This window comes from Gadus chalcogrammus, chromosome 10 (genome assembly GCF_026213295.1).
Source record: "Gadus chalcogrammus isolate NIFS_2021 chromosome 10, NIFS_Gcha_1.0, whole genome shotgun sequence".
In the NCBI taxonomy this organism is placed as follows: Eukaryota; Metazoa; Chordata; class Actinopteri; order Gadiformes; family Gadidae; genus Gadus; species Gadus chalcogrammus.
The window spans coordinates 8,600,936-8,619,849 of NC_079421.1; positions in this window are offsets into that span (position 1 = coordinate 8,600,936).

The window sequence follows — 18,914 nt, forward strand, 5'->3', positions numbered from 1 at the left end:
AAAACATTGTTGGTCGAAAAGTGATTTTCTTGCTCTGAAAAGCATTTTACACGCATAAAAACAAGAAATGTTGATATTTCTGTTAAGTTCAGAAAAACAAGTAAAAAACACATAGTTGGTCAAAAAGTGATTCTCTCGCTCTGAAAAGCATGTTGCACGCATAAAAACAAGGAATGTTGATATATCTGTCAATTTCAATGCAAACGTGTGACTACGCTTACCAAAGGGTTATTTGTGCCATTCTCCACCATTTGGAAGTGGACTACACTAGTTTTGAGAAAAATTAACAATGTAAGGTCAAAAACACATTGTTGGTCAAAAAGTGATTCGATCGCTCTGAAAAGCATTTTGTACGCATAAAAACCAGAAATGTTGATATTTCTGTTAAGTTCAGAAAAACAAGTAAAAAGCACATAGTTGGTCAAAAAGTGATTCTCTCGCTCTCAAAAGCGTTTTGCACGCATCAAAACAAGAAATGTTGATATCTCTGTCAATTTCAATGCAAACGTGTTACTAAGCATACCGAAGGGTTATTATGCCATACTTCACCATTTGTAAGTAGAATACATTCGTTTTGAGCAAAATCAACAATGTAAGGTCAAAAAAACATTGTTGGTCAAAAAGTGATTCGATCGCTCTGAAAAGCATTTTGTACGCATAAAAACCAGAAATGTTGATATTTCTGTTAAGTTCAGAAAAACAAGTAAAAAGCACATAGTTGGTCAAAAAGTGATTCTCTCGCTCTCAAAAGCGTTTTGCACGCATCAAAACAAGAAATGTTGATATCTCTGTCAATTTCAATGCAAACGTGTTACTAAGCATACCGAAGGGTTATTATGCCATACTCCACCATTTGTAAGTAGAATACATTCGTTTTGAGCAAAATCAACAATGTAAGGTCAAAAAAACATTGTTGGTCAAAAAGTGATTCGATCGCTCTGAAAAGCATTTTGTACGCATAAAAACCAGAAATGTTGATATTTCTGTTAAGTTCAGAAAAACAAGTAAAAAGCACATAGTTGGTCAAAAAGTGATTCTCTCGCTCTGAAAAGTATTTTGCACGCATAAATCAAGAGATGTTGATATCTCTGTCAATTTCAATGCAAACGTGTTACTAAGCTTACCGAAGGATTATTATGCCATACTCCACCATTTGTAAGTAGAATACATTAGTTTTGAGCGAAATCAACACTATAAGGCCTGCCAATGACTAAAGGGTGGTTCAAAGTCCATTTCGCGACGGTGGTGGAAGTGTGCGGCCTACCATCTCCCCTCTACGCTGGCCACTCCTTCCGGATTGGAGCGGCAACCACAGCCGCTGAACAAGGGTTGCCGGTCGCGTCTATCAAACGGCTGGGAAGGCGGTCTTCCACAGCTTACGAATCCTACATCCTGTCGAATTCATGGTTCTTCCTTCAAGCGCACACGATGATCTCTAACGTCGGTTAAGGCAGGTTTAACACGGTTGCTACTACAGCTGTTTTTGGCGGCCTGTTTCCATTCTAGTTTTAGTCTTTGTGTCAAGGTGTCAGTTTTGTTTTTATTAGTTTTAGTCATGTTCATACTCTTTCCAGTGATATCGAAATTCCGTTAAAGATATTATCGAAGATACAAGTGCGTAGATTTGTCAAATAAGGCATACGGTCGAAAATTGATGTAGTTATGTCTCAAATGGTTGAAGTTCCAGTTGGACAAAATAACGTTATTACAGTTTATCGCCTAGTTTAGGTCAACGGAAATGAAGACATTTTAGCAGAGTCTTATTTGACCAGCATTGTTTTCCTCACGCGATAAAGGTTCGTTGATGACGACATTTAGTCATAATTTTCGGTGTCAAAAGCAACACTATTTGCAACTACTGGTGGTGGTGGTTATCAGGTACTAAACTCATAAAGCAAAATTCGGCTATGTAACTCAAGGTTAACCTGCAGCAACCCCGGCAAGTGTGACCACGTCGGTGGATCATCTAGAAAACACTCTTGAGTTAGGTGTCACGTCGGTGGCATATCATGGAAAAAATAAAACTCAAGGTTCGCAGCGCGACCCCGGTGAGTGCGTTGACCACAGCGCAGCGGTAACAACTCGGGCACTCGTGACTATGACCACGTCGGTGGCACGTTATCTTATACTCATGGTTGACTGCAGTAACCCCGGTGAGGCACAACTCACGAGTGCCTGAGTTGTGCCCCAGTTGTGCGTTGACATGGTCAACGCACAACTGTGCACACAATGCTCTCTAACGTCGGTTAAGACAGGTTTAACACGTTTGCAACCATAGCTGTTTTTGGCGGCCTGTTTCCTTTCTAGTGTTAGTCTAGTCTTGTGTCAAGCTGTCATTTGAGTTTTTATTAGTTTTAGTCGCATTCATACTCCTTCCAGTGATATCCTAATTCCATTTAGATATTATCGAAGTTACAAGTGTGTAGTTTTGTCAAATTAAGTAAACGGTTGAAAATTGATGTTATGTCTGGAACAGTTGAAGTTCCAGATGAACAAAATAACGTTATAAGTCTTTATCGCCTAGTTTAGGTCAACGAAAATGAAGAGACATTTTAGCAGTCTTATTTTCGTAACACACTTTTTAGTCTCGTTTTATTCGCCAACTATATTGCACTATGTATTTAATCACGGTTATTGTCACACGCCCAGCATTCACATTGCGTCCAGTCTTGTTTTTCTCACGCGATAAAGGTTTGTTGATGACGACACTTAGTCATAATTTTCGTTGCCAAAAGCAACACTATTTGCAACTACTGGTGGTGGTGGTTATCAGGTACTAAACTAATAAAGCAAAATTCGGTTTCATAACTCAGGTTAACCTGCAGCAACCCCGGCGAGTGTGACCACGTCGGTGGATCATCTAGAAAACACTCTTGAGTTCGCTGTCACGTCTGTGGCATAACATAGGAAAAATAAAACTCAAGGTTGCAGCGGCAACCCCGGTGAGTGCGTTGACCACGTCGGTGGTAACAACTCGGGCACGCGTGAGTATGACCACGTCGGTGGCACGTTATCTAATACTCATGGTTTGACTGCAGTAATCCCGGTGAGTGCGTTGCCCACGTCGGTGGGAACAACTCAAGCCCTCGTGAGTTTGTTGCGCACGCCGGTGCGGTACAACACAGAACTCCACGTTCGCTGCAGCAACCCCGGTGAGTGCGTTGCCCACGTCGGTGGGAACAACTCAAGCACTCGTGAGTTTGTTCACCACGTCAGTGGGCACAACTCAGGAACATGCAAATTTAATTACCACGCCGGTGGCATAATATCAAACGCTCAAGTGCAGGGGACTTGGAGTTCATTGACCACGTCGGTGTTGAACACAGAAGTACACAATATTTGCTGCAGCAACACCGGTGAGTGCGTGACCACGTCGGTGGCACAGCAAGGGCACTCGTGAGTTTGTTGACCACGTCGGTGTTCAACACGGATAGGGTTGCCAACCGTCCCGTAAAATACGGAATCGTCCCTTATTTGGCAATTAAATGTTGCGTCCCGTATTGAACCAATACGGGACGTAATTTGTTCCGTATTTCCATAAATCTCCAATACACATGTCTGTCACACACACAAATACTAAATCTAACAATGATCAAAACAAAACACAGGGAATACGGTACTACGGTCAGCAAAATTGTCGCGGCGGGATCTACGCAAGACCCGCTCCGGTCATCTGTGTGTATGCGCATGCGTGTGGTGGTCACGGTTGCCTAGCGACAGACACCACACACCGGCGCTGCTCACAAAACCCGCGCCTTTTAAAAATGCCCACTACACCCGGTACTCCACCACGTCCTCAAAAGCGTAAACGCTTGCAGAAATACGGACGTGAGTGGGAAGACGCACATCCTTGGCTGGACAGCGTCAGTGGAGATGTTTACAAGGCAAGTTGTAAAATATGTCGGCGAGTGTTTTCAGTGGCGCACGGTGGTCTGTCTGACATCAGACAGCATGCAACAGGAGAGCAACACTGCAGACACGAAAGATCACAGAAGACCCAAGCGTCAGTGTCACAGTTCTTCATACCCCAATCATCTCCTGAGGTTGATACGGTATGAGACATTATGTTGTGATTGATTTCCTATCTGGTTGTGCTTTTGCCAGAACATCGCAGTGCATGGGCAGAGCCTATTTTAGTAAACTGTTGTGGTTTGATTGATGTTTAGGATGTTGAGTTTCAAAAGTTGAATGAACGACCATTTATTTAATATACAGAAGTATATAAATATTATATATGGCCACTTAAAGAACAAATCATACTAATGGATTAACAGTTAATAAATAAATAAATACATTTGTTAAAAGAAAACCTTTATTCTTTAATATACATACATTTCCTAGATCATTTCCCAGCATCCACTGGATGTGTGGAAAGGATCTTCTCCAGAATGGCCAACAAATGGAGTGAATGCAGGAACAGGTGCTCCACAGAGCTCATGAGAAGTGAGCTCCTGATCACTCTCAACTTTGAGCAGTCCTGTTCAGAGTTTTACAACAGCGCTTTGAAAGACAAAGAGTTACTCAGTGCTGCAAGGAGTAACAAGAAGTACACCTGGAAAAAGAAGTAACAGTTTTGAGGGGAGGAGTAATGTTGAGGGAAGGAGTAATGATTTGCACTTTCTTTTTTTACATAAGTTTATAAGTGTTTTTGTTGTTTATTTGTACTGGTTTTTTTTGTAAAATTTTTCAAAGAGAGTCCCTATAGTTATGCACTTAAAAAGTAACATGAAGTTCTCAGTTTATTTAGTTTATATTTTAAAAGTTCATCGCCACACAAAGAGATTTCATTCAAGATTTAATTGACTGAACTTTATAAGAGAATGTTATGTGGTAATAAAGCATTTCAAGCTTTAAGTATGACTAATTGCTTTCTTGATCAACCCTTTACTAAAAACACCAGCACAAAATAAAACATACCACTAATGCGGGCGCCCCGCCCCACAGGAGTCGGCCCGTGGTGGGCGTCCCTTATTTTAATTTCTGAAAGTTGGCAACCCTAAACACGGAAGTACACAATATTTGCTGCAGCAACACCGGTGACTGCGTGACCACGTCGGTGGCACAGCAAGGGCACTCGTGAGTTCGTTGACCACATCGGTGGTTCAACGTGAAAGAACTCAGGTCACGCAGCGACCCCGGAGAGTGAATCAACCACGGCAGTTGGTACAGCACGAAAGCACTCGTGGCTCGCTGCGTAACAGCTGCAGAGTGCTCTAAATTTCAACTGATTCATCGATCTCGCTGACGGTTTTTAAGCTTATCGTTTTACAGGATTTATGATTGACTCTTAATATGTCGTATATTGGGTATGCCTTTTATCTTCCAGAAGCAGTATAGATCCTTGTCCACTTCTTCTACGGCGGGTATGTATGGTCTCAGTGGCTGACAGCTGACGTCATGGCGGCGCATGTACACGCTGCGGCTAAGCACTCCACGTATTTCTATTTGGTTGGTTTCTTAGCAGTTTACTAAATGCCACGTTTGCACAGCCTTACGTAAGATACAGCCGAAACGATTTAATCAGTATCGGTTTGATGCAAGATAGTTGCATCCTGAAGCAAACTGACACCGCACACGACATTCCACCGGAGCTCATCAGACCGGGATCCCCGTGGATTACTCTCCCAGCCAGGAAGCGACGGCGGCGTCGAGAGCACCGGCAGAAGAGGGGCTGTCGATCCGGATTACGAGCTAGGCTAAGCAGACAACCGCACAAGCCTTCATTACCAAGCCTCTTCATCACGAATGCAAGATCACTTCCCAACAAAATCGAAGAGCTGGAACTTACCATATCCACGCAGAAAAACATCCAGGACTGCTGTGTTATGGTGATCACTGAGACGTGGCTCACCCAGACCATCCCGGCTGAGGCTATCAAGCTAGCGGGTCGCATAGCCAGGGTTGCCAACTTTGGGACTTTGGCTGGAGTGAGACTCTAAAATATTAGTGTGAGCGGCTAATTTTTTGGACGACCCTTAACCCTAAAAAAATGTACTAACAAAATAGTCCTCGTTTAGTATAAAGCCTCATCTATGAAAAAAAGTTAAAGAATGGAAACGCTTTTTCAAAATGTACAATCTGGGCCACTTTGAATCATTTGGGGAATTTAAAAGTGCCACTCGCCCGATTCTCAAGTATTCCAAGATATACCCTTGGCTAGGCTCTACCCCCTGTGAAAATCGACAAGATATACTATTTTGTATAGGCAAACGTCCCACCAATATTTATACCACTTGCTTACTCTCTATATGTCATTCATGGTTTTATTTTTATAATTTTTATTTTACTTTACATTTAATTCTTCATAATTCAGGCATTACAGAACTTTCATGGTCATAAATAAAAAATACGAACTGCAGTTTAATTTCTTTGTTTGTTCTTGAATTGACGTAGAATGGAGAAAAGGCTCATGGGATTGGGAAATGCGTTTATCCAATAAACAGATGGAGGTCAAGTCTATTTTCGGAAATGTAGGGGGATATATTAGTGGCCCCACGTCGAATGGTATGACCCAAGATACGTCAGACAGAGAAAGCGCGCAAATTCGACGGTACCACCTTGTCATTTGTTTACCCAGGTGCCATGGCAACACCATTGCTACCTCTCATTGGCTGAATCTTTGAGAACGTTGTAGACTCAATCGATATAAGGTGGCGGGGAGACGAAGCTCTGTTCGTTTGTATATTTTATTTACGTAACCATATTTTTGTTTTATGTTAAAAAAAAAAGAATCAAAGAACCAGTTCTTCTTGTTTTGGGGAACAAGTTCTTGTCGTTCACGTTCGGGATTCATTCGTTGTGAACGAATCAGTCGCGACCGACCCATCCCCAAACGTGCATCAGTGGGCTCCGACTCCGGCTCTGAACTCTCTCTGACCTTTTCAAACGCAACTTAGTATCATGTGCGTGGTTTTCAGCGAATCAACGATCAGAGAATACTGCCGTGATCACGTTGTAGGTAGGCAGATGATACAGCTGTTAGTCTGCTCCCGCAGAAAATGAACGGGAGGATTTTTTATTTTGGCGTGACATTTCTTGCGTGTGCGTGACAGCGTGAGATTGATGGTGACTCCTCTCCTCTTACCTGAGTCTGATGTTCTGTCGGCTCGGTGTGCTATGCCAGGGTTGCCAACAGTCACGCCCTTGGCGTGACTGTTGGTCACGCCAAGGGCGTGCATCAATTTGCATATCGAGCCAACAGGTCAACAGACGATGCAATCTCCACGACCCTCCACTCTGTTCTGCGCCACCTGGAGCTGCAGGGGACCTATGCACGGCTACTGGTTGTGGACTACAGCTCTGCGTTTAATACCATCGTCCCCAGCAGACTGTTCTCCAAGATGTCCTACCTGGGTATACCACTCAATCTCTGCCTTTGGATTAAGGACTTCCTGACAAACAGGCCACAGGCGGTCAGAATGGGCCCGCACCTTTCGCCCCTCTGTCACTCAGCACAGGGGCCCAACAGGGTCGTGTACTGAGCCCTTTACTCTACTCTTTGTACACACATGACTGTGCCCCATCTCACACTACCAACACCATAGTGAAATTTGCAGATGACACAACTGTGGTGGGACTGATCACCAAAGGTGATGAGGCCAATTACAGAGAGGAGGTTCAAAGGCTGACAGTGGTGCTCAGAGAACAACCTGAGCCTCAACATCAAAAAAACAAAAGAACTGATCATTGATTACAGGAAGAAGCAGGACACACACACACACCACTACACATCAACGGGGAGACGGTGGAGAGAATGTCCAGCTTCAAATTCTTGGGCGTACACATCTCAGAGAACTTATCATGGGCGATAAACACCACATCAATAGTTAAGAAAGCACAGCAGCGGTTAAACTTTCTCCGCACACTCAGGAAAGTCAATCTCTCCCAACAGCACCTAAGGTCCTTCTATCGCTGATCCATTGAGAGTGTGCTCACCTACGGAATCCTGTCGTGGTTTGGTAGCAGTTCTGCTGCAGACAGAAAGTCACTGCAGAGGATTATAAAAACCGCCCATAACATCATCAACCAACAGCTACCGACCATGGACACCATCTTCAACTCCTGATGCTTGCAGAAGACACACGACACAACATTCTGAAAGACTCATACCACCCTGCCAACTATCTGTTTGAACTGCTGCCCTCAGGGAAACGTTACAGGTCCATCAGAACACGCACCACAAGATTCATAAACAGTTTCTATCCCAAAGCAGTCACCATACTTAACTCTGACCTGAAAATAAATCCACTAGTTCCGACAGTATTAATCAGTGACGTCCACATGTAATGCAATGCTCAGCACTTTACATTTTGTACTACTATTTTAAGGCGTACTATTTTTTTACTATTTTTTAGGCATACAATGGCACTAATGCCGCGTTTCCACTGCAGGGTGCGGAACGGATCGGATCGCAAAGGTGCGGTAGGGAGGGGGCGGTATAGCCCAGCTCAGTTCGGAGGTCGCGTTTCCACTGCCGACAGTACCCTTTGTGGTAGGCCGGATGTCGATCGCCGCGGCAGCTACGTAAACATCGTAAACAACGTCTTCCTCCCCAAGAATGCAGACGAACGTCTCCACCTCCTTGTTCGCCCAAGCAAGCGTTTTACGCGACATGTTAATTGTAAAGAATAATACCTCGAGGCTACTGTTTGTTTGTTTTTATCCCTGCGTCACCCGGAAGTGATGATTCTGTCGACCAATCAACGGAGGGGGTGTGTAGCTAGAATTTCCCGGGACCCTTTCAGGCGTCTCGTCTCGTTTTCAGTACCCCAACGGAGGAGTCCTGAAAACGAGGCCAAAACGGGTACGGCTAAGTCCCGGTCACGCCCACTTTTGGCGGTGGAAACGCGACCCGATCCGCACCTTTGCGATCCGATCCGTTACGCACCCTGCAGTGGAAACGCGCCATAAGTTAACGGTATAGTGTATGACGACATGAATGTAGTGAGTGAACGAAATGTTAAATGTATTTTCTTTATTTATTTATTATTTATTATGTTACCTTTTTAAATGAGACCAGTACGTGAGTGCACTGAATTTCGTTGTACTTCTGTCCAATGACAAATAAATATATCCTATCCTATTACCCCCTTTCGCTATTCTATTTTTGGGGTCGGCTCCGCCCCTGGCAGTCCCGGCAGGACATGCCGGGCGGGGCGGCAGTAGCTCAGGAGGTAGAGCGGGTTGGCTGGTAACCTGAAGGTTGTTGGTTCGATCCCCGGCTCCTCCTAGCTGAGTGTCGAGGTGTCCTTGAGCAAGGCACCTAACCCTGACTGTTAGCTCCCGACGAGCTGGCTGTCGCCTTGCATGGTTGACTCCGCCGTCGGTGTGTGAATGTGGGCGTGAATGGTGAATGTGAGGCAATATTGTAAAGCGCTTTGAGTGGCCAATGGTTAGAAAAGCGCTATATAAATGCAGTCCATTTACATTTACATTTACATGCCGAGTTATCACCTATTTCCTGCGTAGGCCTACGTCCTCTCTTTTGGGAAAGGCTCCGCCCCTGCTAGTCCTGGCAGGATACGCCGAGTCCGCACGTCACATCCTGGATCAGTGACGGGGCTCATGCCAAAGATTTACCATGCAAAATATTCGTTATTTAAATAAATCCGGTTCATACTTATCGGTGATCGAGTCTTTATGGTTGGGTACGTTAAAGGTTGGGTACGCGATTTGCGAAACGCCAGCAGATTTTGAAAATACACAACTCAAATGGTCCTACCCCCTCTCCTTCAACGCTGACTCTGACTCCACCCATTCCAAGTACCTGGACGCGCAATCATGCACGAGCGCGAACAGAGATGCGCGAGAGCGAGCCAGGCTAGCGTAGGTTTTCGTTTAACAACATGGCACTACATTCAGCTGTAAGTTGCACCCAGTACCACGGGAAGTAGGGGTTTTGGGGGTGGTGCAACACCCCCTGTCCGAGGCCCTGTCTTATCACAGAAAACGATCATTTCTAAAAACTCTGGCCAAAGTGGAGATTTCTGAAAACGCCGGTTATGTGTTGTCGTGTCAACTGGGAGAAACGGGATTTTAGGTTCTGAAGCGTCACATTATGCACCAGGAAATGCTTAACGTCATGTGAGAGCCCGCTGTACCGTATTGGTCCGAATATAAACACAAACCCCATTGTAAGACGACCTATATTTGGAAAAAAGATTTGAAGACCAGATCTTGTTTTTATGAATAAATAAATTGTATTCATTGAAATAATATACGAAAATAAAAAGGCATAGAATAAAACACTGCATTGCCACTAAACAGTAGTGAAAATAGGCCGTACTGATGTGTACACCAAAGACTATTCCTGACACTCCTCTGCCCCGCTGTGTTCGCTCTGGCTGTGGTCGCTCCGAACTGTTTCGGCCCGTGGCAAAGCGAGTCATCCTCGCTGCTGTCCAAGGCATTTTGAGACGCAGCATTTATTTAATGCTCATATGACCTAGTGCTGAAAAAAGGTTACATGAAAAAGTGTGAGGGTAGCGGTGGTGCGCTAAACTTGTTCTGTGAGCAGCTGGATGTGAACCATGGTGTGAAGGAAGTGAACACAACGATCGATTTTCAACTGTGCGCGCATGCACTGGTGTAATTGAGCTGCGCTGCTATATATCTTTTTTATCAATGTAACGAGTTGCGAGTCTAGTGCAGGCTGAGTTTTTTTTTTCCAGCACCCCCTGCTGAGAATACGTTCTCGCGGCTATGGTTGCACCAGATGTTATAAACATTAAACGGTCACATAAATCATTACTATTTTTAGAAAATGTATGTTTGTTTCATATAATTGTATTGGAAGTCCTGGTTTTCACTAGGGTTGCTGCGGTGTGGACATTTTCACAACGAGTAATACACTTGTCTCAACACCGAGACCGTATTACCGAGTATAAACGGTATAAACTTTGAAACCAGGTCAACCGCCACACAAGCATCGGTTTTTAGACCCTTCTCGTCCTTCAGTGGCCGCCAACGTTCGAAAGCAGCGCCTAGGATTATTCTTGATTTCAGTTTTTCTCTTTCAGCGTTTTTATTATCAATTACTCTCTGAAAAAGAGTTTTCCTTCTCTTTGCTGGTGGTGGTGGTGGTGGTGGTGGGGATGGTGGCGTCTTGTCTGCCATGGAAATTGTCTTCTACTGCTAGGTCCAAATGTGGATTAACTAGTTCCAGTAGCTACCGCAGGATAACAACAAACAGGAGCTTGCTCTGGGTCACGAGCTCTGGGTCACGAGTACTGCACGAAGGGGTCGCGCACGGGGCGCGGGGGAGGGGGAGTGCAGTACGACCGTTGATTGACGTACTTACTGTCCAATGCAACGAGGTGGCAATCCAAATGATTGGCTGGAGTTTTTCGAGCCCTGCCCGTTCCACAGATGATTGACTTGTTTAATTTTCATGTCAGTACTTCTAACTCAGTGGCTGTAAGCGGGTTATGATAAGGATTTCAAGTAATTTTGCAAAAATGGCCAAAAAAGCGAATTCCGTACCCAACCTTTAAGCTTGCTGGTAGTTCTACCATGAGGACTCAAATCACGCGCGGCTGGCCGCCCATCACCAGCTACCAATCACCAGCCTACACCTGCTCTATAAAGAGTAGTCTAACATATGTCTTTGCTGCTCAGGTCTTCGTTCGACGCAGGACAAGAAATGTTGATATCTCAGTCAATTTCAATGCAAACGTGTTACTAAGTTTACCGAAGGGTTATTATGCCATACTCCACCATTTGTATGGCCCAATAACCCTTTGGTAAGCTTAGTAACACGTTTGGATTGAAATTGACAGAGATATCATCATTTCTTGTTTTTATGCGTGCAAAATGCTTTTCAGAGCGCTAGAATCACTTTTCGACCAACAATGTGTTTTTGACATTACATTGTTGATTTTGCTCAAAACGAATGTATTCAACTTCCAAATGGTGGAGTATGGCCCTATAACCCTTTGGTAAGCTTAGTAACACGTTTGCATTGAAATTGACAGAGATATCACAATTTCTTGTTTTTTTACGTGCGAAATGCTTTTCAGAGCGCTAGAATCACTTTTTGACCAACAATGTGTTTTTGACCTTATGTCGTGGAAATATCAATCATAACTATAAATATACAATCACATACAAATTATATTAACCTTGTTTATATAATTATTACATTAGAAGGAACTGTATACATTCTCCCTGTAACTTAAAACACATCCCTTCCTCTCTTTTAACTGAGAGAGGTTAATTCGTGTTTGAGTTCCCACTGGAGCCAGTCAGTCTGGTATCGAGACCAGGCCAATCGACTCACTTCTTTGTTGTGTAAACTGTTTACAGCCATGTCTGGGTAACCTTTGCTGCCAGATCATGCCTTAAGATTAAATCAAATATTTCGCTGTCCGACGTGTCCGTGAGAGTACTTTCTCTTAATCAAATGGCGTTGTCGGCAGGATCCCAATATGAGATCATCAGACTGGTAAGTTATGTTTTTTTTTAAATGACTATCTTGCCATTCTGAGCCTCTGACGGGATCCGGAATTTGGAAAATAGATAAACACATGCGATTAGTATCCGACCCGGACAATTGGAGGCCATTAGCACTAAAACAAATATTCAGCTCACTTCTTAATGTGACATGCAGGGGTGTTGGCGGAGGTTTATAACGACCTTGGACTGCAACGTTTTGAGATTTCTATGAGCAGATGTACAATACTATTGGTAACTCCTTTGTATTGACTCTACTCGCTAAAATACGACTCTTATTAAGGGTAATAATCCCTCCAGAAACTTCGTAAATTAAAAAGAAAGAGGGGATAAGTGGACATAGTTGCCTGCCTCTGGTAGGATGAATGTAAACTAGTGGTTTATTTCATATAAGGGTTAAGATAACGCCCTCGGGAAGACCGATCTAAAAGCATGAGGTTTCATTTAAATTCTTATTTAGGCGGAGGCTCTGTCTGATATTTTTTGCTAAAATATCCAAGAATTATGAATTCCTACGAATTGATAATCCGTACTACGTAGGCATCAAGGATTGGCCGGTAGTAGACGTTTGTTCCTACGAATGGAAAGCTTGTGCCTTGTGGATCACTAGCAAGATGCCGCACTGCAGACTCTCTCTTGTTATGTGACGTATGCAGGGGTGTTGGCGGAGGACGTTTTGAGTACTCTCATTAAGGGTAATAACCCTCCAAAGAACTATGTACATTACAAGAGTTACGGTGGTGTGAATCCCAAGTAAAGCCCATTCAGCAAGAAGCCCAGTAATAAAACAGTTTGGGACCCCACATACGGCCAACCAGTCTTGGACCTCAGATGAGACATTGACTTTACTCTTATTTACAAATTTGTACAAAATATATTAATATCATTCAGTTAGGTAACATTTCTTTGTTTCTTTATCAAACAGATCTGTGGTCTCCATTTACGTTGAGTTCCACATGTTTTAAAATTATTCAACAACATTAACATAGCCTACTTTTAGCATTAAAGAATTCATGACGTAAAACTATAACAAAAGTGATTGTGTTTTGTTTCGTATATCCCTATCTGTGTGTGTATTCCTTTATTTGTATTAATTTGTTTGTGTTTTCTTTCCAAAAGAACGTCTGACTCCCACAATCATAAGGAGTAAAATGGGCGCCCATTCATCAAAACGGGACGCTAAGGTGACAATAACGGTATCTAAGCAAATTAAAAAAAGAGCGAACCTGGTAAGAACCCGCTATGGTAAGAAAAAAAACTATCCTATAGTGCCACCAAGATCACCCGCAGATATAGTCTTGAGAGAAGAAGGCATATAATCGGTCTTTCCATTTACTTATGATGTGTACGAATGGACAGATGGCTGTTGGCCAATAGGTGGTTATTTTGATTCTTGCACTCTACAAGAATTAAAAGAAACAATAACATCTGGACCAGATCCGAAATGGGATTTTCATTACACACAGAATTGCTTAGATGCATGGATTCGCACGGAAAAAAAAACGACAACCAATACCGAAACCAGCTAAACAAGACTTAAATCCAGAAATCGCGTCTAACATTTAAAAAAAACCGATTCAAATCAACCCAGATTGGCCAGAAGTGTATAGAACAGCTCTGTTGAACATAAACGCAACTAGTAATGCAGAACATGTTGATAAATTAATGCCTGAAATAGAGTTAACAGCCGCAGAAGTAGACGCTATTAAAACAGCCCAAAACAACATAATAGACAAAACCGTCCTCGCTACACTTTGTGTATGGAGCCAACGTCAACTCGTTATAGACCTAAACAGATTGCAGAAAGTAGCGCGTAAAGTAGGACTTTCCGTTAACCAAGACTGTACAGGATTGTTTCCCAAACTCCCCACAGATAACGGACTAGACGACACCGAACTCGCCGCAATAGCAATCGCCACCCGAAAATCCATAGAATCTAATCAACTCGGTGCTTCAGGTACAGCGTCTAACGCTGCCCCAACAATACCCATTACAACCTCTTCACAGCCAACCCGGTATCACGCGATTGCGTGCTCATGCGCACAAACGTTAATCTATTGAAGCGTGTTCCAGAGTACGATAGTCCGACTTTTTGCGTGCTACACAGAACGAAATGTAAACCAATGCTTTCTGAATGGGAGTGTTGTCAGACAATGAACGTGCTCCACAAAACGGTACGAGAGAGAGAGAAAGAGAGAGAGGGAGGGACAGCGAGAGAGAGAGAGCGAGAGAGAGGCTTCAGAAAGGGTGTGCGCAGATAGTAGAGTGCACCCTAGTTATGTTTATGCCAAAACCACAAATGCAATATGTATATATATATATTGCCTGATTATATATATTGCCTATATATATGTATAGGCTATATATATAATTAGGCTATAATTATATTATTTAGCGTGTAATGAGACAATCTATAGCCAAATTGTCGAAGATGCCCGAGAATCTCCGGCGATATCAGCATGGGAAATCGGCGAATCAGACCCATGAACCTATTGTTGCGTGTGGCCATAACTCATTCAATCACTGTGCTGTGCCTAAACCCCCATGTCTTTGCTTTCCCATCAGGCTGACACACCTGCAGCAAATTTGAGATCCCCACGCCCAATTACCAGCCTGCTGCATAAAGCCAGCAAGTCAGTTGCTTGAGGAAAACAGACCCGGCAACACCTTTGTCCCACAGTGCGAGTTGTTAAATAGACTTTTCTTTCTGTAATCTTTGATCTAGGCCTGGGGATGGCCGGCGGTCCTACTTTTCCGTTTAGTTCTTAGTTTATGATTTGGTTTGGTCAGGCAGGGAGGGGGGCCAGCCTCGACGTCCCTATAGGGGGTGGCCTGGTCCCCCCTCCATTTTGCTGAGTTTGTCCGGCATCCCCAGGTCCCTTTTGGTTTGCAGTCTTCTTTATTTGGTAAAGTATTCATACTGCATTTCAGCTATGGTTTCATTTGGTTAATAAAACCCGTTAAAACATCTTATTTCATGGTGTCCTTCCTTTATGTTGGGGTCTCCAATTCGAGCCACTGGGTATCTTATTCAGTTATGTGGAGGCCGTAACACTATAAAGAAAGACGTCATCTCAAGCGGGAGAGAACGTTTGCGGTGCTGGTTTGTGTCACGTAAGTACAGTGCCGTGTTCCAATACCCGTACTGTCCATACTTACTATCCAAAATTTGAGTACGCAGTACGTTCCAATTCAGATCCGGCGAAAAGAAGTATACTTCAAGGACCCGGATGCCGCACTCAAAACGGGCTAATCGTGAAGTGTGGATTGAAGGACACTCCCTGTACTCAACGGCAGCCATCTTAGCTACGTAGCGAAAGAGGCGGAGCCAGGCTGAGCCAAAGTCGGCGCATTTCCCACATAGCCTGCATTAATAGTCATTTTGTAGTTTTTATAGTTTTTATAGCTTTTTATAGCTGCTAGGCGTGAAGAGTTCACCGTTCAAAGCGGGATGTTTATTGCGGGGGAGGAGCCACGGCGGCAAACGTGATCGTAATTTCCGGTTAGTGCACCACGGAGTACTCGATTTGGAACAGCACTCACATCTGAAAAATTAACGTAGTAGACGGATAGTATACTTCCTTTAAGTATACTCATGGAAGTACGGGTATGGTCTCACGAAAATACGTGACACTGTCACGTTATTTAATCTATTGAAACGTGATCAGGGACACGTAGGCCTATTTTCTAAATTTTGTATTTCAATTGGAAGTAGGCTATTTGTCGTGTCACTAAGCATGACTTCCAAACTAAGGTTCTGTCCGGGAGCATTCTCCCTAATGTCCCTTATGGAGCTCCGTACAGATCATTCATTGTTGAAAATTGTCTGTGATAACTAACAAATGACAGCTTTTGGCCACCCGTTTCTACTTTCACCTTTGATACTGAGAAATTGTGACAATACACAGATATTAAATGCAGGTGCGCTGCTCTGTAGGCAAACCGCAAAGGAAAAAAGGGTAGCTGCTTCATCTGTTCTTTTTAGAATTGTATGTCATGATGTTTATTTTATCTAGCCATCTATTCTCTTGTTTTTGGCTATGTGAATGAACATCCGCGTCGATGCCTCGATCGCAAGTCCAGTGTCGCGAGCGGACGTTGCCATGACATCTAGAAATCATACCGTATTTAATGGGTTGTAGTGAGTGTAACATAATTCACCTACAGTATTTTGTTATGTGTTGTTCTTTCAATTGTGTCAGGCATGTCGTTTACTATCTTGGTGGTTCAGGGATCGCTGTCCCTTTAAGGATTACGAGCGTCTCATGACGTCAGAGCCCATGCGGGATTTGTTTACCTTCAGCACGTTTTGATTTCCTGTTTCTCTCTTACTAAATAAACGAGTCACACAACTGTGTGCTCAACGTGCGAAATTGTATCTCTCACTTATGGCAATTTCCACAGGGTTATCATTAATAGTGATGTGTAGGGGTTGTTTATAACTCGTGAATAATATTGTTTAGACCACGGTCTGGGGGAATACTCTGATTCTGATTGGCTGCAGTGCGTGCATTAACTCCTGATATATCCCTACAGACACCTGCTAAGTAGTTCCAGTCAGTGTTTAGATTCTCTGCCCGAGCCCGACGCGGGCCGGGTCGGGCCGATATTTCCCACCACTATACTCGGGCCGGGCCTTTGATCGAGCGTTTTTATTTTTATTTTACCATTGGTTTATTGGCCTAATCTGAGGAGAAATCTATGCCACAAACACAAATATTATAGGCCTTTATTACACGGATCTTCTCAATGCCGTGGAACGCTCCGTTCACTTGCATGGGTAGTAGTCCGGAGTAGGGGGTAGTGACTTGTCTACCCCAGCATCTTCCGTTGCTAAGCGACGTCACCGTCTTTGCAGACAAATTATTTCTCTGCTGATCAACACTACGAATGGCCAAAAGACTTGTACCCCCCCCCTTAAATAAAAACTATGGCAGAATTATTATTATTATTCTCATTCAACTTGAACATGTGTTTTTACAGTAGAGTGGTGGAGGGATGACGTATGTTGGCCAACCCGGAAGTGAGCGTCGCCCTGGATTCTCTCGACAAAAAGCCAACGGGTTTTGCCATTGGATTTTGGATTATTGCTGAAACATTTGCATCTTTGAAGCACCTCCTCAAAAACTGAAAATAAATAAATATATAAAAATAACCGTGCTCCAAATAACGAAATGTAAACCAATGCATTCTGAATGGGAGTGTTTCTCTGATTTTTCCATGCTACACAGAACGAAATGTAAACCCATGCAAATAAAGACTTCATGGTCATAATAATTTAAATATCATTAATATCCTGTGTGTAGGGTGGCAGGGCTCCAGACTAACTTTTTCCTTGGGTGCACTGGTGCGCCTACATTTTTAATGTAGGGGGTGGGGGGGTTGGACCGTGCCTGCCTTGCGCTGAGTTGTTGAGGGGGGGGGGGGGGGGTGGACCGTGCCTGCCTTGCGCTGAGTTGTTGACGGGGGGGGGGGGGGCAATCCGGGCAGCTGCACCGGTTGCACCGTCTATATTTACGCCATTGATTAATAATATCTTGACCATTAAATAAATGCCTTAAATAAATGCCGAATCTGTATCTCTCATAAAGAATATCGTCAGACATTGCTAAGGGATCGGTTCTGTCCCGAAAAACCCTCTGTCTCCGGAGAGACGCCTGTACGATAAGTGCACCGAGGTCCATGGGAACACCCACAAATGGTGACGCCATTATCGGAGGAGGGGCTAGGAAGCTGCGCACGCCGATATAAGCAGCCGATCTCCAGGTAGACTCGCTGAAAAGCTGCTCCCGACCAGGTTTGGTTGCGAGCGTAAGTCACCATGGTGATACAGCGACGCTTAAAGAGATCGACTTTCATGGTACAGCTAACCCAGGCTTTCAGCTCAACATACCTCGCTAACCCTCTAATCGAGCTTCGTAGTACAGGCCCCTGGATTGGGCTCCGCGTAGTCTCGCAAAGCCAGACCAAACTACAGCAAGTAGAATAGTAGGCTTCGCGGGTTTGTTTACCGGCGTTGCTATTGTTACCGGTCTTGCGTGTTCCAACGGTTTATTAGGTGTCTAATAAATCGCTGTCTAATCAATACTTCATTCATTGCGGCTGCCTCTTCCGTGGTTATTACAATATTATGAATAGACTGCTCTGTAAAAAAATAAATAATAATAATCATACCAGATACATTTTCAGTCGCACCGGTGCGCCCAAATAAAATATTTGGTCGCACTACCCCGAATTCTAGGCGCATGTGCGCCCAAATTAGGCGCACTCTGGAGCCCTGGGTGGTATTCAATTTCTTTCAACGGGGCTGCATCCAGTCACTTGACCGTTATGGTTGCTATGGTGGTTGCTATCGACCGCCCCTACGCCCCGTGCCCACTACCTCCGTCCGTTGACTGATCCCCATTGACTTTGAATGGGGACGGACGCGCAATGCATTGTGGATCCGTCCGTTCCGTTGGAGC